Source organism: Apis mellifera, linkage group LG9 (genome assembly GCF_003254395.2).
Source record: "Apis mellifera strain DH4 linkage group LG9, Amel_HAv3.1, whole genome shotgun sequence".
Lineage (NCBI taxonomy): Eukaryota > Metazoa > Arthropoda > Insecta > Hymenoptera > Apidae > Apis > Apis mellifera.
In genome coordinates, this window is record NC_037646.1 from 11,118,710 (window position 1) to 11,146,482 (window position 27,773).

The 27,773-nt window shown below is 36.6% G+C and overlaps 2 long non-coding RNA genes across 2 annotated transcripts in view; one reads left to right on the forward strand and one right to left on the reverse strand.

Annotated features, from left to right (window-relative positions):
* Window positions 1-27,773, forward strand: part of LOC102656338 — an 81,300-nt gene that overhangs the window by 11,956 nt on the left and 41,571 nt on the right. The window lies entirely within an intron of this gene.
* Window positions 2,478-8,239, reverse strand: LOC102656274. Its single transcript, XR_003305318.1, has 3 exons — window positions 7,720-8,239; window positions 6,054-7,632; window positions 2,478-4,485 (listed from the first exon to the last, which is right to left on the reverse strand). It is a non-coding gene; the product is annotated as an uncharacterized LOC102656274 (long non-coding RNA).

Genomic DNA, 27,773 nt, shown 5'->3' on the forward strand with positions numbered 1-27,773 from the left:
ATAATTGAAACGAAAATTTAAATTACAGTTTACGAGTGCCAAGAATTTTTAGAAAAAGTTCTAAACTTTGGAGACACCCTATATATACACACGAACGAATCTCGTAGAAAATTGGGAAGGTGTCGCCAGTGTACTCCTCCTAATGCAGCTCGAATTATATTTGAACAAACAACCGTTAGATTACGATGCTCGCAGAGATGGGTAATAAATGGAAGGTGAAAAATGCGCGCCGCTTTATTCACGGAACCGGGCAAGGTCGCGCGAACCCTTCTGGGCTGGCCAAGCAAGGAATGCAAGATAAAATACAAAACCGTCGAATATATTGGACCCGGTGGACCACTTCCTCGTTCTAGTGTTTCGTGCGTTTCGCAAACTTTCCGACACCTTTGTTTCTTCTGTCGAAAGACGAATCGAATCGAAAGGTACGAAAATGTTTTCATCTTCGTTTCGAGGACGGAATCCTCATTGATTTTTTTCCTTGGCGCAAGGAGATATATCTGTTACTGTGTTGATACGCGCCAAGGAATTTCGAGTACTGTCTTTCTTTTTCTCTCTGTATGGCGTAATTTGGAATTCGTAATCGTCAAGATTTTCGCTTTCTCCAAACCTTTTAGCCTCTGTTTGAACAAGTTTCTCAAGTGGGTGGTCTTAGGTATGATAAAATATTTTTTTCTGGAAATTGGGATAGCCGAACGTAGATAAGCGTAATCTGCCAAGTTTAAACACGTTTGTTTGCTAGATTCGTATGAATTATTATATTTAACTTTTTCTTTGACATTCGATCGATCAAAATTTTAAGATTTGATTTCGTTTTTTTAAAAAATTTAATATTCTATTGAAAAAGAAATTCAATTCAAGAAAAGATATGATTTCTCGATCGATTTCCAATACGATGTGAATACATCTGTTTATTAGATTCGTAAAAATTATCTCTACTTTCTCTTTGATATTTAATCGATCAAAATTTCAAAATTTGATCGTTTCTTGAAAAAATTTATCAAAAAAAAAAAAATCCAATTTTCAGAAATATGATTTCCAACAAGATGCTATTTGTTTATTAAATTCGTAAGAATTTTTTCTTTAACATTCAATCGATCAAAATTTCAAAATTTAATCGTTTCTTTAAAAAATTTACTTTTTTACTAAAAAAATTCAATTCCAGAAAAGACATGATTTCCAACGATGCTATTTGTTTATTAAATTTGTAAAAATTTTTTCTTTAACATTCAATCCATCAAAATTTCAAAATTTAATCGTTTCTTTAAAAAATTTACTTTTCTATTAAAAAAATTCAATTCCAAAAAAAGCATGATTTCCAACACGATGCTATCTGTTTTTTAAATTCGTAAGAATTTTTTTTTAATGTTCAATCGATAAAAATTTGCAAATTTGATCATTTCTTGAAAAAATTTATCAAAAAGAGAAAAATCCAATACATTCCAGAAATATGATTTCCAACACGATGTGAATACATCTGTTTATTAGATAGAAGAATTTTTTCTTTAACATTCAAAATTTACAAAAAAAAATTCAGTTCAAGAAAAGACATGATTTCCAACACGATGCTATCTGTTTATTAAATTCATAAAAATTATCTCTACTTTCTCTTTAATATTTAATCGATCAAAATTTGCAAATTTGAAAAAATTTATCAAAAAAAAAAAAAATCCAATACATTCCAGAAATATGATTTCCAACACGATACGAATACATCTATTTATTAAATTCGTAAGAATTATCTCTAACATTCTCTTTAACATTTAATCAAAATTTGATCGTTTCTTGAAAAAATTTACTAAAAAAAAAAAAAAAGGTTTCAATTCGGAGAAAAATTAATCTTCCAGAAACACGATTTCTAACGCGATAACGAATTATTCTTGCCGAAGCAGAGAAGTTCTTGAAGAGATAAAAATGAAATAAATCGGGCGCGACAAGAAGATCGAAGGTGGAGGAAGAGAAAGAATGCACCCTTCGAGGAATGAACTCGAAAAAAAGAACGGGCGGTTTATCGGAAGGTGTTTGAACGAGAACGCGAACCAAGCTGGCAATTTCTCCCGCGATAAATACACGCACGTGACATTCTGCGCACCAACTTCTGTCAAGCTTAACCCAGAATCGGCCGATTATATACGCAGCAAGTATTACGGGGCAAGTTCGTTGTCCTCTCTTTCGTGTTGCTGCCCTCTCCGCTCTCTTCGTTATATTATCCCACGCCGCTTTGTTTTCACTTTATCTTGGGGGATGCACCGACAGAGAGTCAGCGATGGCCACGATCCCTACTCGACGCCCAGAATATTCTTTCGAAAATTTCGAAGATCCAATTTTTCTAAATTCCAAATTCCATCCTTCTCCTTCTCTCTCGTTTCCTTATTCGGAGAAGAAAAAGAGAGAGTCGATTCCATTCGTCTTTTTTATTCTTCCGATTGAATCTGTTTTCTTTCGATCGAGTTGAGGAAGGGAAAGAAAATTGCAAGGGATTGTAAATGTATATATAATCTATTTAAAAATTGTAGTAATTTAGAACAGTGTGATTTGTCGTTGTTCGAGAGCGAGAAGGATCGTTGGTCGGTGCCATCGCTAGAGAAAAGTAAGCGCACCAACCACCTTGTGTCACTCATCCGTCTTCTCTTTCTGCCCGGGTTCTGGCACCGTTCTCCTTCTCCTTCTTCTTCTCTCCTTCTCCCTCTCGCTCCTGTCGCCCTCTCGCGTCCCCCTTTCGAGCTTCTCCTTTTTGCCCGCCATCTTTTTTGCTCTCCTTTTCCCTCACGGCCGCTGCGGGAGTCGTGCTTAATTCGAGCCACTCCCGCTGTTTATTTGCACGTTTTAACTGGAAAGTCCTCCACGCTGCGCACAATGCTGCGAACGACCCTCGAACGGTGTGTGTATACACACGCGCGCTCTCTTATCCTCGGCCATCTCTCCTCGTTCCGCGCCCGGCATTTCGACTCGCCTCGCCTCGAGACGCGCTTCGATCGCAACGCGTGATCGTCACCGAATTATCTTTAATTATTTTTCTCCTTTAGCGGAGATAAATTAACTTTTCGATAATCGTCTTTCCTCCTTCTCTCTCTCCGTTCTGTTCAAAATTTAAAGATTGGTGAAGTTTAGGAAAATTGTTAGTTGGATAAATTGCCTGGATAATTTTATCACGTTCGAAATGTAATGAATAATTGGAGATAATTACGATAGGCATATAAACGGCCGAGGTTACACGAAAAGCGTGTATCTGTTGTAATAGCTACGAATAAATACACATTGTCCGAGCCTTTTAACGGATAATCAAATACATCGAAGGTAACATTATTTCGAAATTTTTAATTTTTCTTTCTCTCGTTTTAACGTTCCAAGTGTGATCCTTGAAATTATCTTCTACTCGAACAATAATAAAAGCGGAAACAATTTTTCGATCGAGGAGAGAGAGAGACAGAGAGAGAGGGAGGGAGGTAAGAATTTTTCGAAGGAAACGCAAGAGACTTATCGCCTTAAGGCGGAACGATAAATGGCCACTTTTCGAACGATAACGCGGAATACCGTCGCGCTCGTTCGACACGGAAGCCATCACTTTCCTAGAAAGTCTCCGACCGATAGCGCGGCAAGTTTCTTGAACCGTGTGTATAGCTTCGTTTCGTGGATGGCGCGCATCCGTACCACGCCGATCGAGAGATTACGCGAGAAGACCACCCATGAAACCGTAAAAAAAAGGAAAAGAAAAGATCCCTTCGTCTCTGTTTCACTTCTCAGACGCAATTTCGCGAAAACTCGCTCGCTCTGCGTCGATCGAGTTTGCACGATTACTGCGGAAAAGCGATTGCGCGACGTGCACGCCCCAATAATTTTCAACGATTAATAATAATATTGTTAATTCCTCTTCGAAAATTTTCTTTTCGATTCTCATTCGTAATATAGAGAGAGAGAGAGAGAGATGGAAAATTCATAATCGTAACCTCGATCTCTCGAAGCGGAATACGATGGAATACGATACGAGGAGGAGGGGAAGGGGGGAGAGGAAAACAGTGTTGGTCGGGGAGCACGTGTGCACGCGGTGGCACGTCTGTCAGTTCGGAATTACCCGATGTATTTTCCACGCTGGCTGTCGCGTTTCGGTTTATTCGGGCATTGTGCGCGTTTGACCTAGCCATCGCGCGCCACGTGCTCCGCCTCCTCCGCCCCCCTCCGCCCTCCCCCTCCACTCCTCCCTCCCCTCTCCCCGACCCGTCCTCCTCGCGCTCCCACGATTCTCTTATCTTTTCCCCGAGATTAGCTCGCTGCGCAGTTTGCACGTCGATGCACCGTGCGCGCAACAACAGGAGAACAAAGGATACGCGACGTGGAAAACGTGGCCGTGCCTCTTCTTTTTTTTTTCTCTTTTTTTTTTTTTTTAATTTTTTTTTCTTTCTCTCTCACACACAGATATACACCTTCCTGAAGAAGTGTCGAGATCGGGAGGGTTTGTTGTTTGGTTGATGTTATTCCTGCGTGTTTTCTCTGTTCGGGATCGGGCAAAATTAATTATTATTATTAAAAATGAGATATCGCGTATTGAAAGCAAGGGGATGCGAATGAATGGATGCGAGAAATAAAAAAAAAAAGAATTAACGTCGAGATAACGCGTAAAGGAATATTTTCCAAATATTTTCCTTTTTTTTAACCATCGCATATCTCCTTTTCCATTTCCTATTATTTTTGAATTCCCAGTTATTTCGTATAAATACACGAACCACGCGCATTATCATCCGCGAAGTACAGAAAATTTCGTTTCTCAAGCTTGTTCGAATTTTTGATTTCAAGGTTAGCTTAACCTTCACGTTATTTGCAACGTTATGAAACGAAACTAAATTCTGAAAATTCGATATATATATATATATATACCAATATCGTTGAAAAATAAAAACTTATCGCTACTTTATTTTTATTTTTATTTCTTCTTGTCTAATGCACCTCGAATTGTCGAAATAAATTACACCAGGATATTATCTCGAAGAATCTCGACGATAAAGTTGTATATTGTTTCCGCTTTATTGGATAAAATTAATTGTTATTGCGCGTAGATATTACGGTAATGATCGCAATATTAAGCAAGCGATACGGATGGACGGATACGAGAAATAGAAAAAGAATTAAGATAATCGATAGGAATATTTTCTAAGCTTGTACGATTACGTTTTTCTCTCGCCATCTTATTTTTAAATTGTTATTTCACAATATATATATTATTAGTATTAGTTAAACCAATAATAATCTACGTATTATCATCTACGAGATACGAAAATTTTGTCGAGGTGATTTCAAGGTCAATAATATAACTCGCACGTTATCTAAGCGTCGTGAACGAAACGAAAATTACCCAGTTTACGAATCTAAAATTTTTAATAAAAATGGTAACTAAACTAAAAGACTCAGAATTACAGCCAATCTCGTTGAAAAATAAGAACGTGGTGGTATTTTTTCCTGTCTAATGCAATCTCGAGAATTGTCTATAAATAAATTACAGAGATTCCATTCTCTCATCCTCCCACGGGCAAAATTAATTATTTTTCCGCGTTAAGAATAAAATAATCGTCGACATTGACAAAGATGGATTATTTAAATAACAAATAAATAAAAATTATTTATTTAATCAAGAAATATTAATAAATAAAGCTTCTAACTTTAACTTTAGATTTATAAATAATCTATATTTCTTATTATATAATCTAATTTAAATAAAATATTAACTAATTAAAAAAATAAATTATATAATAAGCTAAATAAAGCTAACAGGTTCATACCCTGTCGATAAATTAATAATTTTTATATAAATTATTAAATTTATTTTAGTGTCTTAAGCACATAAAATTTTGAATTTTATAGTATTAATTAAATTAATAAATTTGGATATTAGTTAATAAATAATAACATTTAAATCGCATTTAAAAATTAATATTTTATATATTATATCTAAAAAAGTAATATGTCTGATAAAAGAAATATTTTGATAAAATATTAATGTATAATTTTTATATATACTATTACTTATTTTCTTCATAAATTTTAAATACCACTGATTCATTTACCTTTTAATTTTGGATTGTTTCACACTTCAAAGTTGGGATCTGGATCCGTTGAACGGAGGATGAAAGAGGCGCGGAGTCTCGTTTCTGTCGGTCGGAAAGGCGCGTAGGAATAGGCGTAGAGGCGGGAAAGCAGGGAGTACACACGAAGGTGGAACGTGACCTGGCTGCGTACACAAGTTCCCTTTCTCGACTCTGCCCGATCCCCTATACGCCCGGCTATTCGTCTCTCCTCCTCTGTTTGACGGACGTCTGATGTTCAAGGCCGGTGAAAACGTGCCGCCTACCGATCCGGAATCGAACGATCCTGGTAGACTACCGTTCCTCTCAATGGCAGATACGGGCGATCAAGGTTGGCCGATGGCTCCTGCCTGTCTCTCTCGCCCAGATATCTAACGGGCTTTCAGAGGCGTGACGTGGTCCCCAGGTTCAACGACCTATATTATTATCCACGTCTATCTTCAGAATCGTTGTATTACAGATCGATCGAGTGTTGTATTTCTCCTCTCTCAAAATTTCTTTTCCAAAGTATAAACTTTGGTTGAAATTCAGAAGAGAGAGGCAAGAGAGAGTATCGTTGAATTTATTACAAATTTAAATAAATTTTAATTCAGATTTTTCTATACCAATTTTTGTGTTTAGCTTGGAATTAATCGAATGCACGTGTGTCGATATGCTCTTTATTATTATATATATATATAAATGTATAGTATAGTGGAATCCCAATAACGTTTTTGAATGGCAAAAAAAAAATCTCGTCCTCCTCCAAACAGAACTCTTGCAAAACATCGAGTCTATCCCCCTCCACTTTTCTCTCCACTTGGTAAAAAGCAGATTCACCGGTTTTGCTTACGCAACTCCTATGCTATTTCGCAACGAATTTAACGGTTTTCAACGGAGAGGTGTAATTGTCTTATTTTGCCCGCAATTTGTCCGTCCAGAATCTCGTCGAAACGAGTTCCTGTCGAAATAACACGAAAGGGAGGATGGGAGGAAGAGGAGAGAGAAATGAAATTTAATTCGACGCATCCCGCTTTCCCGTCCAACAATTTCTCGATTAAAAATTTCACGGAACAGTGGAACTTTCCGATTCGAGGAAACGTCGAGTCGGTCGACGCGTTGCGGGAATCACGTAACAGATCCGCGTAGAGGTTGAACCGGAAAGTGGCGGGCATTGTTGTCATGCGCGAATGTTGGTTAGGAAGAATTCGGAATACGGATCCTTCGACACGCTCCTTTCTTCCTTCCGATCAAGTCGAAACGAGCTTCTAAAATGGGTTCGAGTTTTCTTCAAGTTCGGTTTCGGTTTCGAAAGAAATTTTTCCGCGAAATTGTGATTAAGAAATATCGAATTACGAATACGCGCGATAATTTATCTCGCACGTGCGATTAAATGCACGCGAAAAAAGAGAGAGAGAAGAAAAAATCGGTGTTTATTTTATCCACGACTTATATAAATAAGAGGTTATGCGAATTATGGCACTTCGATTGGAGATACGCCTAGCTAAACGACCTTTCCTGCTTCCTTTCTTCGTTGTTCTCTTTTCTGCTTTGTAAACGATCCTTTATACTCCACCTGATCCTATTTCGTAACATAATAATAATAAATATTTGATTCTGGAAATTAACGATTGCGAGGTATTTTTCTTATCTTAACAACGTTACTTACGTCGATTATCGTTGCGAAACGATAATTCGCGACGAGTTTTGCAACCCGATGCAAAATTACTTCTCTTTTTTTCCTCCCAACTCGCCACGTGCGACGAGAACGCGAGGAAGACGCTTCGCTTCGGAGGCCCTCTGCCCAATCCACGTTATAATACCTTCATCGAACATGGCGGACAGTATGTGCGCGTGCGCGTGTGCGTGCGTCCGTTACAGGATCGTAAAGTTCGCAAGGATATCGCGGGTGCCGCTTTATTTTCGTCGTCGCTGCTGCTGCCGCCGCCGCCGTCGCCGCCGCCGAAAACGGGCGTTTCGTTTTCGTGGAAGGAGAACCGGTCGTTTCGAAATCTGTTCGCGGTGTAAAGCCGGATAAAGAAAACTGGTCCAGCGGACGTGGAGAGGAACACACGGTGGTGTTTTGGCTCAGCTCCAAACCTCCGCGCGATCGTACCCGTCGTCGCGAGTAAACTTTACCGCGTGCTTTCCCACTTTTCTACTTCGTTTACCAACTCTGGATTGTCGAAATATATATGTGTATATATATATATATATATATATATATATATATATATATATATATACACACACACGTTTCGATCGAACAACTCGAAGTTACGTCGATAAGGGAGGGATCGTAGAATTTTTAAAACTGGAAAATTGGTTAACTCGGTTACCGACTCGGTGTTCGTCGTTGTTGTTGTTAATATTATTATTGTTGTCGTTGTTATTTAAGTGCTTTTTTTTCTTCGTCTGGAACAAATAAGGTGAAAGCTGCTTTCCGTGACCGAGTCGGGCGCGTGGGCGGTGTCAATGAAACACAATCGGTCGCATAACTCGGCGCGAGACGATATAGGTTAGAATTGGAAATTATTATTCGCGTAATTGTTATTCGTGTTGAACTGGCTGGCGACTCGAAATAAAGGTTAGGTTGGGGGGAGAACGAGGGATATATTCGTTTGAAGAAACGCTCGGAACCAAATATGTATAATTGTAGGCAGAAAAAAGAGAGAGAAAAATCAATTATCTCAAGAATGGTGTCCGGTATAATTAATAGCGGTTTCTCTTTGGAATCGTCGGAGAAAAAAAATGTCCGTTTCGACCGCGAAACTCGATTATTATAAGAATAACGGCTACGTGTTTTTCGATAAAGAGAAAGATTGCGCAATCTCTCTTCGATATTTCTATCTGCACGCGATACGACGATACTTTCGATACTATTTTCCAGATAGACGAGAATAGCTTCGTTTTTCAATTGAAAAAAAAAAAAAGAAAGAAAGAAAGAATTTTCATTCTTAATCGAAATTTCGATCGATTTACGAAATCGAAATCGGCGCGAAAGATGTGAAAAGCGATTCGTGGCGAGATCAACGAGATTGAAAGGAAAACGTTTCGGCTCGTTCGGGTCAGGAATTTCGATCGTTAAGTTTAATTGCACACCATTGTGAATAAATTTTCACGCGTAAAATCCAGCGATAACGACAAAGGTTGCGCAATCGGTAATTTATTCGCTCCTCGTCTCTTTTTTTTCTTCCCTAACAACAACACAACAACAACAATAACGCTTCGTTGTGCAACCGACATCGAAATCGAGTCGAAAATTTTTTCGGGTCGAAAATAAAAAAAAAAAGAAACGTTTTACCGCGCGACTCGAAGGAAAGAAAAACTCGTTCTCCTCGGCATTCGATTGGAAAAACGCTCGTTTTTTTTTCTTTTTCTTTTTTTTTTTTTTACACCACGAAATCTCGCACGATATGGTTACAATCGGGGGTGGAGGGGGGAACGCGTTATAAAATTCATCGCGTAACGGAGCGCGAACGAGGAACGTTAGCGAAAAGCATAATAAACTTCTAAAGCGAGATTCTCGGAATCGGCGTATTTTCTACGCGCAAGTGTTTTCAGGGGAAAAAGCTGCCATTTCGAAAGTCGTTGGCGTTATTGTAGAACGTGACCATTCCCAACCACGCGTCGTAAATGCGCAAACAAAAGATAAAGACGCTTTGTACCGGATTGGACAAGAACGAGTTTAAACGGATCGATCGGATTTTATTATCTTTTTGCTTTCCTCCTCTGACTTCCTCCTCCTCCTCCTCCTCCTATTCTCTCGTACTGCGGCTCGAATTGACCCATTTTCAATCCCCGTATAATTAAACCGCGTGCAAAGATTGGGTTCCGGGTGTTTCGAATTCGTTTCATCCGTGGAGAGTAGAAGGAAATCCCTGGATACGTCACCACTGGTTGTGCCGCTTCCTGTTGATCCAAACGGGCGGCGAGCAGTGCCAAGTAGCCCTCCGTCGAATCGTTGACCGCCTTTTCTCTCGTCCGCGATACCACCTTTGCCAAACGCGTGACTAATCGCCTCACCGCAATCTCTCTTTCTCTCTCTCCTCTTCCTTGCAAATTCCGGATAATTCTCTCCTTAACTTAATTTTCGTTTCGAAAGAAAAAGAAAAAAATCTCTCGCTTTCCCCCTCCTTTTTTCTATTCTCTTCATCCTTTTCTTGGATGCCGACTCCTCCCTTCGAATCGATGCGATCGTTTGAATCGCGATCGGGGACGAGGTATTTCGAAACAACAATGGAACAAGTAATAAAATGCTCGTGCCCTTTCATACGTTCTAGAACGCATTCCTTTACACGCGGTCTAAGACGGCCACGTTCTCGGAAATACGCTGTGTTCGTATATTTATTTATATCTCTTTCACGAGATATATATATATATATACATATATATATATATACGGAGCGGGCGATTTTGGAAAATTATTTACTACGCGCCGCGCTCTACATTGTGCACACGGGGCGATTTTTGTTTCGCGCGCAAATATCCGAGCCGCTTGCCAAATTTCCCGCGCGCCTCTGCCAGATCGAATAAAATCTCGCGTGCTAACTAACTCTCCTCGAAACCGTTCCCCCTCTCCTCCGATAATCGATAAAATTACGTGCCGAATTGTTTCCAGATAGAAGTTTGCTTGGCTGACCGAAGCAACGCGAGATAATATCGATCGAGCGGGGTTTTGGAATCGCGTAGCTTTAGCAAAGGAAATTTCACGTGTTCCCGCATGGGTGCAAAATGTATATATATCGGTTTGCAACGTTTTATATATAATACATATATGTATAAAGTTAGAGGAACAGTTATAAAATGGAATAAATAATTAAATTTTATTATTTATTTCCACACTCATTTTTAGCCGTATATAATTTTTTTGAAGTCGTCATAAAAAATTACGTTTATTCGTAATTATTGCAATCGATCCAGCCGCGTTTTAGAATTATTTTCTACTATTGTACAATATTGTTCCAAACGATAAATTATCGAGGCGAACTCTGTTGGTAACTATATATAACACGCGAGGTATAAGACTGCCCGTTCTCGAATACGCGGACGAAAACGAGAGATTAGAAGAGTTGTTGGCTCGGTTGCCGAACGTTCGCTTCGTCCTCTCTTTTTTGCACGTTTTTTTGCTCCCGAGCCTCGCTTCCCTCGTGACGCGAGAGATCGAATTTCTCTCGTTGTTATCGCAGAAAGGAAGACTTTTTTTTCCTTTTCCTTCTTTCTCTCTCCCATTCAAAATCCAACGGAATCCAACCCACTCCTCTCGCGAGGATCGAACTACGCGAAACAATCCATAAATCTTCGCGACACACGCGTTCGTTGGCACGAGTTTGCACGAGTTATGTAAATCGGACCGCGGTTCGATCGACAAACTTGAGGAGGAATCTCTCTCTCTCTCTCTCTCTCTCTCGTTGGCTCTCTCGAGCCAAGAGGTGTGGTGTCGTTAATCATCGAATGGAGGATCCATCCTGCGATGATGCGGCGATGGTTGCGCAACAGTCGATCGCGAATTCGTCGTCTGTTTCCAACGCAATAACCGGGGAGGACCTTCCAACGACCACGCGTTCTCACGCCCACCTACACGCTTCTGCCTTTTTATTTCATCAGCCCTGGCGCTATTAATAGACACCGCTCGTTTCAAACTTTGTGCGTGTCTCGTTTCACGCTCTCGCTCGCTCCTGTTCCACCACGGAGAGGGGGGAGAAAAAAGAGATTCGCTGGCTCGATTTCCACGACGGACGAACCTTTTTTTCTCTCTCTGTCTCTCTCTCTCTCTCTCGAAGAAGAAGAAGAAGAAGAAGAAGCGTGGAATCGACTCGTGCAAAATCCATTGGAGCTCGTTTCAAGCGAGAAAGAATTAAGGGGAAAGAAAATCGAAATCTCGTGATCTTTTAGAGTCGGTTGGAAAAGATTCTCCATGTATATTTTTTTTTTTACAACTTTTCGTATTGACGAAATATTTTCGAGAAAAGTTTAAAATAATAATAAAGAGATTTATTTAATTGTATTTAAATACATATCTTTATATTATTTTATTCTAAGAAAAACTTGACGCTTTATCGCGGAATTTTTAATGGATTCATGGAATAGGAAATTTTCAAGAAATATTTTCATCGCTTGAAGGAATCATCCGATAAGAGTTTCGAGAACCGTGCTTCTTTTTTTCTTTTTAATCTTTTTCAACTTCGATTTGATACATATTTAAAATATTTTTATAAAATCTTATTATTCTTTATTTTTAAAAAAAACTTTTAATCGATAAATATACTGTATCGAGTTACATATACAGTGACTCTTTTTTACTCGTTTCAAACTTCGATTCTTCGCGAATATGTTGGATTGCTGGTTGAGAGTGAAAACAAAGGGTAACGAAGAATTTCTCGGGAAGCAATATCAATCTATTGGACGAGAATTATTAACCCCGTGAAATATATGAACAACGATTAATACAAACCAGATATTTATTTCCGCGAAGATTCTGTTGGTTGATTGCGTTGCTCGCGTGGGCTGGATAGAAAACGATCGTTCGTAACTTGGCCTCCAAGTATCTAACACGGCCGAAACCACCGTCCATTCATCATCCGTTCGCACGGATACGATACAACAATAATTTCGAAGAATTTACCAACGTCTCGAGAAAAAGGAAGGTTCGAGCAACCTTCCTTGTTGTTGCTCGAAAACAAATATCTTTTCTAGCAATATATGTATATTCACCACGTGGAGGAAAAATTCAAGGATTTTATTTTTTTCATCGAAAATTTATGATTCACGATTACGATTACTCGGTCGGTTCCTCGAGGCGAGTTAACGAGGCCTGGCCGGCTGTCATTTAATTGACAGCTCTTGTACATTGAAACTTTTCGTGGCTAGTCTCCTGTTATTTTCGGCGCATCCTACAAGTTGGCCTATTGGTACATTGGCAGCTGTCCAAATGGGATAAGCCCTGACGTATCCTCCGTGAAAGCAATTTCGTCCGTGTGTACATTTCATGCCCGGGTTCAGCGATATATTAACGTGTAAATTACGCGGTTATATTTCCAACCCTGCCTTCTCCATTTCACGAAAAAAGTCGAAATTTTTTTTAAAAATCGAGACGGATTCGCTCGCTCGGTAAAGGAATTGTTGGAAGGAATATCTTTCTTTCTCTTTCTTTCTCTCTCTGACATATCGATCGATACCAACATAACCTCGTTTATTAAATTTCGAAAGAAGAAAAGTTTCTCCTTCTTTTTTTTCTATCTCTTTCTAAAAATAAACGATAGAAAGGTAAGACGGAGAAGAATTTTTAATTTTTTTTTTTCTTTTTTCAGAAAACTCGACCCAGATTCTCGAATCTTGAAATCGTAAAATAATGGACGGGGAGTTGTTTTATCGTTTCGAGACAGTTGTCGAGTAGGAAGTGGAGCGTTTCTGGGCGTTCTGAGATTTCGGAAATGGGACGTCAAATGTAAATGTTTATCGATCGATCGCCAATAAAAACAACGGCAGCCGTGGCGAGCTTTCGGCAACTTCCTGCCGTTCATCCGTCCGAGTCGAAAGACGAATTGATTCTGATCACAGTCGGGGAGGCATCGAGACTCGAACGAAAAATTGACTGGTCAAAAATTTCGAACAAAGTTACTTCGAATAACATTTATTCGTGTTTTTGTATAATCTCGTTCGATATAATTATTTCCAATCTTCATTATCATCGAAGCAACTTTATTCGTAACTTATGATTATTAAATTTTCTCCATCGTTGGTTGCAAAGAATTTTTCACACGTATTTCTTTCTATATTCGTCACATATATTAAAATCAATCTGTATCCATCTGTATTAATTGATTAAAAATTTCGAACAAAGTTATTTCGAATAACATTTATTCGCGTTTTCGTATAATCTCGTTCGACGATATAATCTTCATTATCATCGAAGCAATTTTATTCGTAACTTATGATTATTAAATTTTCTCCATCGCTGGTTGCAAAGAATTTTTCACACGTATTTCTTTCTATATTCGTCACATATATTAAAATCAATCTATATCCATCCGTATTAATTGGTCAAAAATTTCGAACAAAGTTATTTCGAATAATATTTATTCGTGTTTTCGTATAATTTTTTGACGATATAATTATTTCCAATCTTCATTATTATCGAACCAACTTTATTCGTAACTTATGATTATTAAATTTTCTTCATCGCTGGTTGCAAAGAATTTTTCACACGTATTTCTTTCTATATTCGTCGCATATTTTAAAATCAATCTGTATCCATCTGTATTAATAGATTAAAAATTTCGAATAAGATTACTTTGAGCAATTGCTTAATAAAAATATTGGAATAACATTTACTCGCAACTGTGACAATTGATTCTCTCTTCGTACAATCTCGACAATTATTTTCAATTATTATTATGTTTCGAACGATAAATTATTAACTTTATTCGTAGAGTTCAAAATTATTAAATCTTCCCCGTTATTTATTCGTAACTATTATAATCGATTCATTATTTCCAATTATTATTATTGAATATATATATATATATAAAACAGGATTTGGCATTAAAATTTTACAAGGTTACTTCGTAGTAATAATTGCTTAATTAAAATGCTCGAATAATATTTATTCGTAGCCACTATTATCGATCCATTTCTCGTGCAATTATGTTCCAATTACCGTTTCGAACGATAAATTATCCAAGCAACTTGCATCGAAATTATTATTCAACTGTTGTTAAATTTCGACTATTGTTAAATTTTCACCAATTTTTCCAAATTACTCTTCTCGAAGAGGATTCTTTCCTCGGTTCTTGATTCGAAAATTATTATTCGCGGGAGAATGGAATTTCGAATTTCGAAACGAACAACGCAAATTCCTTTCGTCGAGGATTTTTCTTCGGCCCGGATGAAAGCGGCGTCGGCCGATAAGAATGGGGGGGGGAGGACGGATGAAGGAAGTGACGAAAAAAGCGATAAGGGATAAGTTGGACGGCGCTAAGTGAATCACGGGCCGAGAAATGATTCTGGGAGTTGCGCGTGAAAGTTTCCGCAACGCTGAGGCAACGAAAATATTGCCCGATATCGATCGATCGAGGCCGCTGCTCTCGAGACGGTTTTTGATTTGCATTCGCGCCTCGGTCATCCTCCCTTTTTATTTGCTCTTTCGATGAATCTTTCTGATGAATCTTTAAATTAAAATATATATATGTAAAAATGTGGAACAAAATATTGAAAAAGGAAGAGGAAAAGTGATTTGTATCCTCTTACGGTATTTTATTTAATTTCCTTCTTTTTGTTTTCCTTTATTCCTGCTACTCTTTCGATTCTTCTTTTTTCAAACTCTTTGGATTGTAAAAATAATATATATGTGTTGTAAAAGTATATAACTCGTTTTCTTGGACAAAGTACGGAAAATTGAGAGAAATGATCGTATGGCTTTATTCCTTTTTTAAATTCTTTTATATAAAAGTATATATAGCTCGTTTTTTCGAACAAAATATGGAAAATGGAAGAGGAAAAGTGATCGTGTGTCGTTTTACAGTATTGCAATTCCCTTCTCTCTTTGTCTATTTTCGAGACAGTTTCGATCTCGCCCGTCGTACCTTTATTTATGTTACTTTTTCCATTCTTCTTTTTTCGAATTTTTTAGATTCAAAATTTATATGTATATATAAGAATATAGTTTCTTTTCTCGAACAAAGTATCAAAAATGGAGAGAGAAAAATGGAGAAAAATGTAGCTTTGTTCCTGTTACTCTTTCATCTCTCTTTTTTCAAACTTTTTGGATTAAAAAAAAATATATATAAAAATATATAGCTCGTTTTTTTGGACGAAATACCGAAAACAAAGGGAGAAAAAACACTCTTCTTTCAAACTCTTTGGATTAAAACAAAAATATATAACTCGTTTTCTTGGACAAAATTCTCGTATGACTTTATTTCTGTTACTCTTCTTTCAAACTCTTTAGATTAAAACAAAAATATATAACTCGTTTTCTTGGACAAAATTCTCGTATGACTTTATTTCTATTCTTCTTTCAAACTCTTTGGATTAAAACAAAAAAATATAACTCGTTTTCTTGGACAAAATTCTCGTATGACTTTATTTCTGTTACTCTTCTTTCAAACTCTTTGGATTAAAACAAAAAAATATAACTCGTTTTCTTGGACAAAATTCTCGTATGACTTTATTTCTGTTACTCTTCTTTCAAACTCTTTAGATTAAAACAAAAATATATAACTCGTTTTCTTGGACAAAATTCTCGTATGACTTTATTTCTATTCTTCTTTCAAACTCTTTGGATTAAAACAAAAAATATAACTCGTTTTCTTGGACAAAATTCTCGTATGACTTTATTTCTATTCTTCTTTCAAACTCTTTGGATTAAAACAAAAAAATATAACTCGTTTTCTTGGACAAAATTCTCGTATGACTTTATTTCTATTCTTCTTTCAAACTCTTTGGATTAAAACAAAAAATATAACTCGTTTTCTTGGACCAAAAACGGAGAGATAAATTCTCGTATGACTTTATTTCTGTTACCTTTCTTTCAAACTCTTTAGATTAAAACAAAAATATATAACTCCTTTTCTTGGACAAAATTCTCATATGACTATTTCTGTTACTCTTTCTTCAAACTCTTTGGATTAAAACCAAAAAATATATAACTCGTTTTCTTGGACAAAATTCTCGTATGACTTTATTTCTGTTACTCTTCCTTCAAACTCTTTGAATTAAAACAAAAATATATAACTCGTTTTCTTGGACTTTATTTCTATTCTTCTTTCAAACTCTTTGAATTAAAACAAAAAAATATAATTCGTTTTCTTGGACAAAATTCTCGTATGACTTTATTTCTGTTACTCTTTTTTCAAACTTTTTGGATTAAAACAAAAAAATATAACTCTTGGACAAAATACCGAAAATGGAGAGATTCAAAATTCTCGTATGACTTTATTTCCTTGGATTAAAATATATATATATGGATCGTTTTGTCGAACAAAGTACCGAAAACGGAGGGAGTAGCGAAAAAAAAAAATGGTCGGCGTGGCGGGTTACCGTTGTAATTTCCATCCAATTTCCATTTACGAGGGTGACACGCGTACGAGCGGAGCGGAGTTCAAATCGAGCTCCGTCCGCCTTTCGCGCCTTTCCACCACGCTTGTTCTATCTACGTATGCGCTCGTGTTTCGGAGGGGGTGAAAGTCCAGACGGCGCCTGCAAGACTACCCTCCTCCCCTCCCTTTCTTTCCGCTCTGACAACCACCTTTCGGATAATCCATCCACGCACGAGCCTCGCTTTGTCTCTCTCTCTCTCTCTCTCTCTCTCTTTTCGTCTTTTTAATCCCTTTCCAGGGTTTCCTTTCACGAAAAGACGGTTTGTCGTATCGAGAAAATAAGAAAAAGAAGAAGAAGAAGAAGAAGAAGAAGAAGAAAGCGGAAGTATCGATTCTAGCGAAGGAAATTAAGTCGACGTTGGTGGGTCTCTTCCATGAAATCGAAGTAGATAATCTTAATTTCGACGAGGAAGACTAATCGATATTTCGAAGGAATATCGTTTAAGAATATTCTCTCGCCAGTGATGGGGAAAATTTAATAATCGAAGTTACTTCGATAATTAATTCGATAATTAATACGAAACGTAATTGGAAATGTTTGGAAATATTTTTTTTTATAGTGGCAGACGAAATTATATATGAAAAACATATGAATTATAATAATATGAATTATATATATATGAATTATAATAATTAATACAAATAAAGTTTTAATTTTTCTTTCGAGAAGACAAAGGAAAGTTATAATAGCTAAGAATTCAAAATTTTTAACTGATTATTTTTTCGACGAGTCTTTATAGTCCAATTCTGTACAAGTAAATGAAAGAAAAGAGAGAAAGAGAGAGTTTTTCTCTCGAGAATTAATAATTCACTGTCAATTTTTTTTTCGAAACTAGACAAAGGAAGAATATAACAGCTAAGAATTCGAAATTTTTAACTGATTACTTTTTACTTTACGATTCTTAATAGTCGTATTAACTATGTACAAGTTTAAAAAGAAGAAAGAGAGAGGGAGAGAATATTTCTCTCGAAAATTCACTGTCAATTTTTTTCGAAAAAAACAAAGGAAAGAATTAATTCTAACAAACGAGAAGCGGACCGATTAAAACACTTACGAATAAAATATATTAATCAAATATTTTAACAAGCAAAGTTTACTTTGTCGTAACATTGTTCGAGATCTTTAAACCAATCTCTCGACAGACGAGACATTCTTTCTTATATTCGAAGTTGGCGTGCAAAACACGGTCACGCCTCATCTCCTGCCAAACACCCCTTTCTTCCATCCCCCTTTACCATCCGAGGAAGAGGAAAAACAACTCGGCTCCGCGACTTTCCACCCTCCCCCTCTGTTTCCAAACATTGGCGCGCTATCTCTCCTAGGCTATCCACCCCTGTCGGCGGGGGAGGACGGAGGGCAATTTATCGTCGGGGCAGTGGGAATAAAAGTGATATCGGCGCGTGCGATGGGGAGCGGTTGAAATTTTCATCGCCGTCCACATTGTCGGTTCCCGATTCTCCTCGGCCCCCCCGCCGACAGGACGTTCTAGGGGTGAACCGAGAGAGGGGTCGGGATAAACAACACCCTACACACAAATCCGCCCATCAACCGACCAAATATTCGCCAATTCGTCGATTTCTACGTATATATATATATATTTTTGTATTTTTAAATTTCCACGTTCTTGTTCTACTCCTGTACTGGGATATATATCTGGTGTATATTTATTCTTATTCTACTCTTGTATCTGAGATAAATATCTGGTACGTGTATATTTGTATGTATATTGGTGTGCTTGTCCTTGTTCTACTCCTATATATATATATATATTTTATCCTTATTCTACTTTTATATCTGGGATAAATATCTGGTACGTGTATATTTCTAAATTTGTCCTTGTTCTATTCCTGTATTGGGATAAATATCTTGTGTATATATATTTTATCCTTATTCTACTCCTGTACTGGGATAAATATCTGGTATGTATATATTTTATCCTTATTCTATTCCTATACTATACTTGGGATAAATATCTGGTATATATATTTCTAAATTTCTATGTTTGTCTTTATTCTATTCCTGTACTGGGATAATATCTGGTGTATATATATATTATTCTATTCTATACTATATTATACTATATCTGGGTTATATATATTTTTAAATTTCCATGTTTGTCCTTATTCTATTTCTGTACTGTATCTGGGATAAATATCTGATGTATATATATTTTATCCTTCTTCTATTTCTACTACTATACTATACTTGAGATAAATATTTGATGTATATATATTTTATCCTTATTCTACTCCTGTATTGTACCTGGAATAAATATATATATATATTTTATCTTTATTCTATTCATATATTATATCTGGTATATATATATATATATACACATATTCTACTCTTGTATTGCACCTGGGATAAATATCTGGTATATATATATTTATTCTTATTCTACTGAACTGAATCTGGGATAAATATCTGGTACATATATATATTTTTAAATTTCCATGTTTATGCTTATTCTACTCCTGTACTGGGATAAATATCTGATATGTATATATATATTTCTATTCCTATACTTTACCTGAGATAAATATCTAGTATATATATATTTTATCTTTATTCTATTTGTATACTATATCTGGTATATGTATATTCTACCCTTGTATTATACCTGTGATAAATATCTGGTATATATATATTTATCCTTATTCTACTGAACTGAACTTGGAATAAATATTTACGTATATATACGTAATATTATATAATATATACGTAATATAATATATACGTACGTATATATATATATTTTTTAAATTTCCATATTTATGCTTATTCTACTCCTGTACTGGAATAAATATCTGATATGTATATATATATTTCTATTCCTATACTTTATCTGGGATAAATAATATTATATCTGATATATATATATTTTATCCTTATTCTATTTCTATACTATATCTGGTATATATATATTCTACCCTTGTATTGTATCTGGGATAAATATCTGGTATATATATCTGGTATATATATTTATCCTTATTTTACTGGGATAAATATCTGATATGTATATATATATATATATATATATATTTCTATTTTTATTTCTTTTTATCTGGGATAAATATCTGGTATATGTATTATATATATATATATATTTTATCCTTATTCTACTTGTACTTTACTTGGGATAAATATGTGATATATATATATTTTATCCTTATTCTACTTCTATACTTTACTTGGAATAAATATCTGATATATATATATATATATTTTATCCTTATTCTACTCCTACACCATACTTGGTCTGTACACGATTCTCGAATAGGAATAATATATTTTTCAAATAAAAAAGAGTGATATTATATCGACAGAGAAGAATTTCTTCAACCCTTTTACTCGAAGTTAAGAATAAAATTGTTATGAAACCTACCAATCGAACAAAGCTATAATAACAGGAATATATAGTTATAGGATCGTTATTCGTTCGAAATTTTAGCGTACATGATAAAATGGACGGAGGCAAGTCGTGATACGCGCGATTTTCACTCGGGCGAAGAGAAGGAAAAAAAATTGGCCGGGGAATTTCTTCGGGGATAGTTTATTTTGATCGCGAACGTTGGCGGATACGGCGGCTTAAGAATTCGTAATTCCGGGGTCGAGACAACACAAGGGGGAACGGTGTGTGAACCCTCGAAACTTTATCGATCCCATGCCCCTCGGCCATGCAAACGGGGGAGAGGACGGAAATCGAGCGACCCCACCGCGTCGCGGCGTACCCCCCTTTCGATGCTCTCTCGCCCCTTTTGTTTTCCAACCGGAGCTGCCTCTCCATCCCAGACAATTCTTACGCTAGACACGGCCACGATTCCTCCATTCCCCGAATTTTCTTATCCGCCTTCCATGCTCGTCTTTCTCTTTCTCTTTCTGCCCGGGGTACGCGCATAATTTTTGTCCTTCTTTCATCGAACGTATAATAAAAATTGATTTTTTTTTTTCTTTAATCCAGATAATTCCGTGTCATATTCAACGAAAAGTTGCTTATAAAACTTTTCGAAAGAAGTAGGAAGTTTTGTCCTTCTTTCATCGAACGTATAAAAATTGATTTTTTTTTTTTTTTTAATTCAGATAATTCCGTGTCATATAGATATTCAATGTAAAGTTGCTTATAAAACTTTTCGAAAGAAATAGGGAATTTTGTCGTTTTTTCACCGAATTATTTTATTTTTTTTTATAAATCTAGATAATTCTGTGTCATATAGATGAAGTTTCAACGTAAAGTTGCTTATAAAACTTTTCGAAAGAAATAGAAAGTTTTGTCGTTCTTTCATCGAATGTATAAAAATTGATTACTTTTTTTTTCTTCTTTAATCCAGATAGTTTATATAGATGAAGTTTCAACGAAAAATTGTTTATAAAACTTTTCGAAAGAAATAGGGAGTTCTTTCACCGAATTATTTTATTTTTGTAACAAATCTAGATAATTCTGTGTCATATAGATAAAGTTTTAACGGAAAGTTGCTTATAAAAGTTTTCGAAACAGAGAGAAATAAGGAGTTTTGTCGTTCTTTCATCGAAAGTATAAAAATTGATCACTTTTTTTTTTCTGTAATCCAGATAATTCCGTGTCATATAGATTCAACGTAAAGTTACTTATAAAACTTTTCGAAAGAAATAAGGAGTTTTGTCGTTCTTTCACCGAATTATTTTATTTCTTTCACAAATCCAGATAATTCCGTGTCACATAGATATTCAACGTAAAATTGTATATATTCAACGTAAATTATAAAACTTTTCGAAACAGAGAAAAATAGGAAATTTTGTCGTTCTTTCACCGAATTATTTTATTTCTTTCACAAATCTAGATAATTCCGTGTCACATAGATATTCAACGTAAAATTGCTTATAAAACTTTTCGAAACAGAGAAAGATAGGAAATTTTGTCGTTCTTTCACCGAATTATTTTATTTTTTTCATTATTTTTCTTTTATATATTATTATTTTTCATTTTATTTCTTCTTTATCTTATTTCATTTACAAATCTAGATAATTCCGTGTCACATAGATATTCAACGTAAAGTTACTTATAAAACTTTTCGAAACAGAGAAATAGGAAATTTTATCGTTCTTTTACGAAATTATTTTATTTCTTTCACAAATCTAGATAATTCCGTATCATAGAAGTTTCAACGTAAAGTTGGTTCTAAAACTTTTCGAAAGAAATAGGGAGTTTTGTCCTTCTTTCATCGAATGTATAAAAATTGATCACTTTTTCTTTACAAATCTAAATAATTCTAATCTATAAATATTAAATTGCACAAAAATGAATCGTTTATGATAAAACTTCGAAACAGAGAGATTTTATCACTCTTTCACAGAATCATCTATAAAAATCAATTACTTAATTTTTTTACAAATCTAAATAATTCTGTGTACGGATAAAATTTCAACGAAACTTATAAAACTTGCATAAAACTTTTCTAAACCGAGAAAAATAGAAACTCTCTCCGTTCTTTCATTTTATAATAATTTTTCGTACAAACATTTCTTCTTAAATTCCACAAAAATAAATTTCCTATAAAACTTCTCCTATAAAACTGAAAATTTTATCCTTCTTTCTCCCGAATACAAAAATCAATCACATTATCCTTTTTTCCAAATCTAAACAAATTCCTATCTAATTAATAAAACTTCAATATCATTATTATGATTTATATTATGTTCATCAAACATACGATCTCCAGTTTCGTTAAATTTAATTAGCCAACTAATATTATTAATTTTAGTTTAATTTCATGATTAAAACTTACAATAATAATTTCAATATTATATTGCTTATTTAGATTTATTAATCATGGAATCCTACAAAACAGAGAGTTTCATCTATTCTTCCACCGAAATTATAAACAAATCGCTTTTACAAATCTAAACAATTCCACGAATAACTTGCAAAATATTCAACGAAAATAAAAAATAATAAAAAATATTCATACAAAAATAAAAAATAAATCGCTGGTACTCGAAAGGTACAGAAGAATGTCGCGCGAGGAGAAGAGATAACGCGAAGCGGGTGGAGGATCGCGTGAACGATGAAAGAAGAAAAGAAGAAAAAGAAGCGGAGGGGAAATTATACGATCGTTGACGATCCCCGAGCGGCGATAAAGCGGGCGAGAACGGGGGAGAGGCGGCGGCGTGGTCCGCTCCTGGATTTACGAGGGGTCCGCGGGCGTGGAGGGTGCAGGGGCGTAGAGACGTGGCGCCGGGCGTCCCGACGCCCAGACTGGCGGGGGCCGCACGCACGTTGACCGAACGCCGCCGCGACACCGGCCGCTAAAACTCCGCTCCTCGAGACCGCTTATCGATAACTCCGACCTTCTATATTTGTACGCCCCCGCTGGAAAGTAAATAGAAACAGTTGAAATTCGATTTCTTCCTTTCACGCTTCGCTCCACGATTATTCCTTTCGATGATAAATTGCAGCGTTTCGTAAATTTTGTCCGATCGAAGAGAAGTTTTAAAAGATTGGAAAAGAATTTTGCTCAACGCGCGGAAGTCGATTTAAATCGCTGTTCGATCAAGTTTCAAAATTATTTAAAACTCTGTTTCAAGGATAGGATTAATGCAATTTAAACGTTATATAAATATTAACCAATATCCGATTTATTAATTTAATAAAATTCAAAATTTTGTGCTTAAAATAAATATTTATGCAAAGCTGTTAGCTTTATTTAGCTTGTTATGTAATTAGATTCTTTATTTATCTTGGAATTATTTATAAATTAAACGAGATTGTTTTTATATTGAAAATATAATGTTTTTTTTAAACTATTTAAATTATTAATTTGTGTAGGAATATAGATTTTTATGTCTGAAGGGTAAAGTTAGAAGCTTTATTGATGATATATATAAATAAATTTTTATTTGTTTTTTGAGATAATATTCATTTTCTTCGTAGCAATTTGAATACAATATTAAAAAAGAATGTATAGAGAAAAGTCTTCGATTTTTCCTTCTTAAATTCTCAAAATTCCCAAATTACTTATCGTACAACTTTTTCCTTCGTTTAAAAGATAAGCCTCGCAAAATTTTAATTTCGATAAATACGATTTTCAAAATCACTTCCTTCCCGTTAAGAAGACGACAATCGATGCCCTCGAAGGACAAGATTGGAAATCGCGATATCGGTGGATGGTTCGCGACAGGATGGACGTGTCCTCTCCGTTTGTCGATGGACGAACGCGATTGGTGGAGAGCCAGGATGCACACAGCGCACGTAGCGGCGCAGACTCGCGAGAATCGCGTCTCGCAACTTAACTTATCCAGAGAACTTGTCTCTAGAACTTTCCACGCGCTTTCCATAATACCCCCTCTACGTATGAATATTTCCCTCCGCGAATCAACTTTAATCCGCGCCGTTTATCCACCAGTTAATCTCTGCCTCCGATGCGATAAGTCGAAACGGTAAAAAACCGAAGAAAACGCGAACCGATTGCTTTTTTCGACGAACAATCTTCGCCTCTCTCTTTCGATTCGAAATTTCGCGCGTTCGTCTTCCCCGAATTTCCAACGAGTTATAATATATAAACGAATCTTCCCTCCTTTGGGGACGAGGGAGAAGGGAGGGAAGAAAAAAGATACGCAATAAAATCGGCGGATTTTTTGGCCACCCGGTAGAGCGCATGGCTGGTTTAACGCAGGAAAGCTACTTATTCCCCGTCGGGCCGGAGCCTCGACGGCAATCATACGGCATTAACACTTTAACCTACTCGTTCTCAAAGCTCTTACCATTTCAGTTCGTGCCACTCTCTTCCTCTCCGCATGGGCGAGCAGCATTTCGAATATTCGTTTCGAGATATATTCTCCTCGATTATTATCCGCGCCGAAACGGGTGGGAGAGGAATAATGGATAAAAGGAATATCCGATGAAAAATATTTTTAAACTCTTCTTTATATTAAAATTGAAGAAAATATATTTACAACTTTGTTCCGATCGATTAATTTATCATATCGTAAAATCGTAAAATTTTCAAGAAACCGTGTACAACGTTGCCTATCGCGGGGCAACTGAAAACCCGGCTTAATGGGCCCTTTCCGAACCCTCATCACCGCTGATCGCCTGGTTAAAAGTTACGCGGATGCGGCCTTAATCCGGCTCGAATGCAAGAAAGCGTCGCATTACCGCTAAAGCGATCGGCCGTTGAGGATTCCCCTTAATGGACTCTTCGGGCAACCATTTTGCCCAGATTAGTCTGGATCGTTCGCCTTCTTATCGCCTTGTTTTCCTTCCCTCGTTCCCAGAGAGAGAGAGAGAGAGAGAGAGAGAGAGATTTTAAAAGTCTCGTTACATAAAAAAAAAAAAAAAAAAGAAGAAAAAAAAAGACAAAGATTTATGCGAAATACATTTGGAAAGTATTTTCGTTGGGAAAGATGAGTTTGCTCGATTGACAAATGGGCAACGATCGAGTACTGTTATGCAGTTAAATCCATAATCTTTCGTGAAAGGCTACCGTGTCATTACAACGTCGTTACGCCGTACCGTCTTATTTAAGAGGATTTATGGTTGAAAAGGTAAACGATTCATAGCCTCGGCTCAGCGAGCCAACCAATACGCCGAATTTTTCCACTCCCGAGATGTCGAGGAAAGATAAATTTCTAACTAAAATTTCTCCCTCTCCGAACATCTCTTTTCTCGTTCTCTTATTTATACAAAGATTATCAAACAGATGTAAGATATAACGGTAAATTAATTCGAGTCGCGAAGAAAAAAAGAAAGGAAAGAAATCGCGATTTGAAAGCGTCCGAAAAATGACGGTGTCAACGGATGGTTGAAGGCATTCGACGGTGGCGCTCTTAATTAATGAAAAAAAGTCGAGCCGTATTCTCACCGATGCGCCAACACGCGCACACATGCGCGCGCACATATGCGCACACGTGTGCAATTAACATAGCGCGCGGGAGGAGGAGAGGGGAAGGAGGAGGCTCCCCTACACAAAGGATAATCGCTTTCGCCCCATTCCCGTGGCGGCCTTACAACTTCTGAATGTTATTAAACGTAATTTAATATCTGGCCGTAGCGCCACCGTCGATCGTCCCCCACCACCACACCCTTGGTCGAATTTACGACAAGCGCAGGGGGACTCGTATAAGCGTATATCCTATTAAAATTCTACGCCCTTCCGTGGAAATTTTATTCGGTTGGGAAGAATTTTTCTCCACCCGTTTAATTTAAACAAAGGGAAGAACGAGAAAGGCGACGAAAGTGTCGGTGTTTGGCTTAAAGGTAAACTCGGTTGAGGCTCTGAACGAGGCTTAAGGTTTCGCCGCGCCATCCGTGGGCGGCATCCGTTTCACTTTCTTCCAAGCAGGAAGAACTTAGCGTTGCGTAACTCCAATCAACTTTTATATACACCGCATCCGTGATTTTAACTTCCATCTTTTGTATCGTTTAAATACAGAGTGCCCGAATGAAAACTTTCACGCGATGTAATCAACGCTCCTTAATCTTAATCCCTGTTATTGAATATTCTTTTTTTTACTAATCTTTCATCTTTAATTCACATCTTTAATTTAAACGCGTGAAGAAGGAAAGCGAAATTTTTTTACTCGCCGTATGTGCGAAGTAATATCTTAACAATATTATTCGAACGATTTTAAATCCTTTTAAATTTATGATTTACTCGACGAGATGTTTAATCGTCCGAATTACGAATCTTCCTAATTCTTCCTCGCGTGGAAGAAAATTAAAAACTTTTGAAAAATGAAAAGGTATCTCGAATATTTTAAAAAAGTATGAGTGGCGACTCTTCTTCGTTCATAAATTTTAGATAATCGGTTATAAATAATTGAACGGGATCGAAAGGTGGAAACGATTAACATTGGCCGATTCTTCGAAGGGAATGGAGGGGAATCACGCAACGATACGAGATTTCTTAGCCGCGATAAATAAGTCTCCCTTTTTCCTCTCTTCTTCTTCTTCTCTTCCTTCCCTTCCTCCCGTGTTCGGTTTTTGTTGCACGAGTACCGTTAGAGGCGCGTTAAGCGGCTACGTTTATTAGACCAATTTCCAACACCGAGTTGGCCGTGCTCGTTCCAAGCGAGGGACAAGGTGGGGATGCGGGAGGCCGGGAGGGGGGAAAGAAGTGCAGCGAGAAAGTTATCCACTAGAGGGTTTCCATGACGACCCATTATCTCAGTCCCCACAATTACCGCTGTCCCTCGTTTGCGCCACCAGCTAATTATTGCCTTTCGTTTTCACACCGCGTCCTCCAACTTTGAAATTCCTCCTCTCTCGAACTTTTCTTCCCGAATACTGGGTCATCCGTCTGACTCACTCAACAGCCATATTCCCCCTCCCTTCCTTTCTCCTTCTCCCATTATATTTGAACCGTAATCCTCTCGAATCAACGATCGTAAATCTTCGCCTCGAAACGGGACGAATCTACACAACCGCAAACGAGTCCTCTGTCTACCTACGCTTTAACCATTCGAACTTTCGAAAACTAGATCGACATTTCCAACGTGTAAATCGTTCTTTGCACGTTCGAAAAAAAAAACTCTACCATAAACTCTATGGAATCTTTACACTCTGCTTTAAATCGTTTAAATCGTTCTTTGCACGTTCGCCCTGAAAAATTCGCTTCGGAACGAGACAAAATCGTAAACGAATCA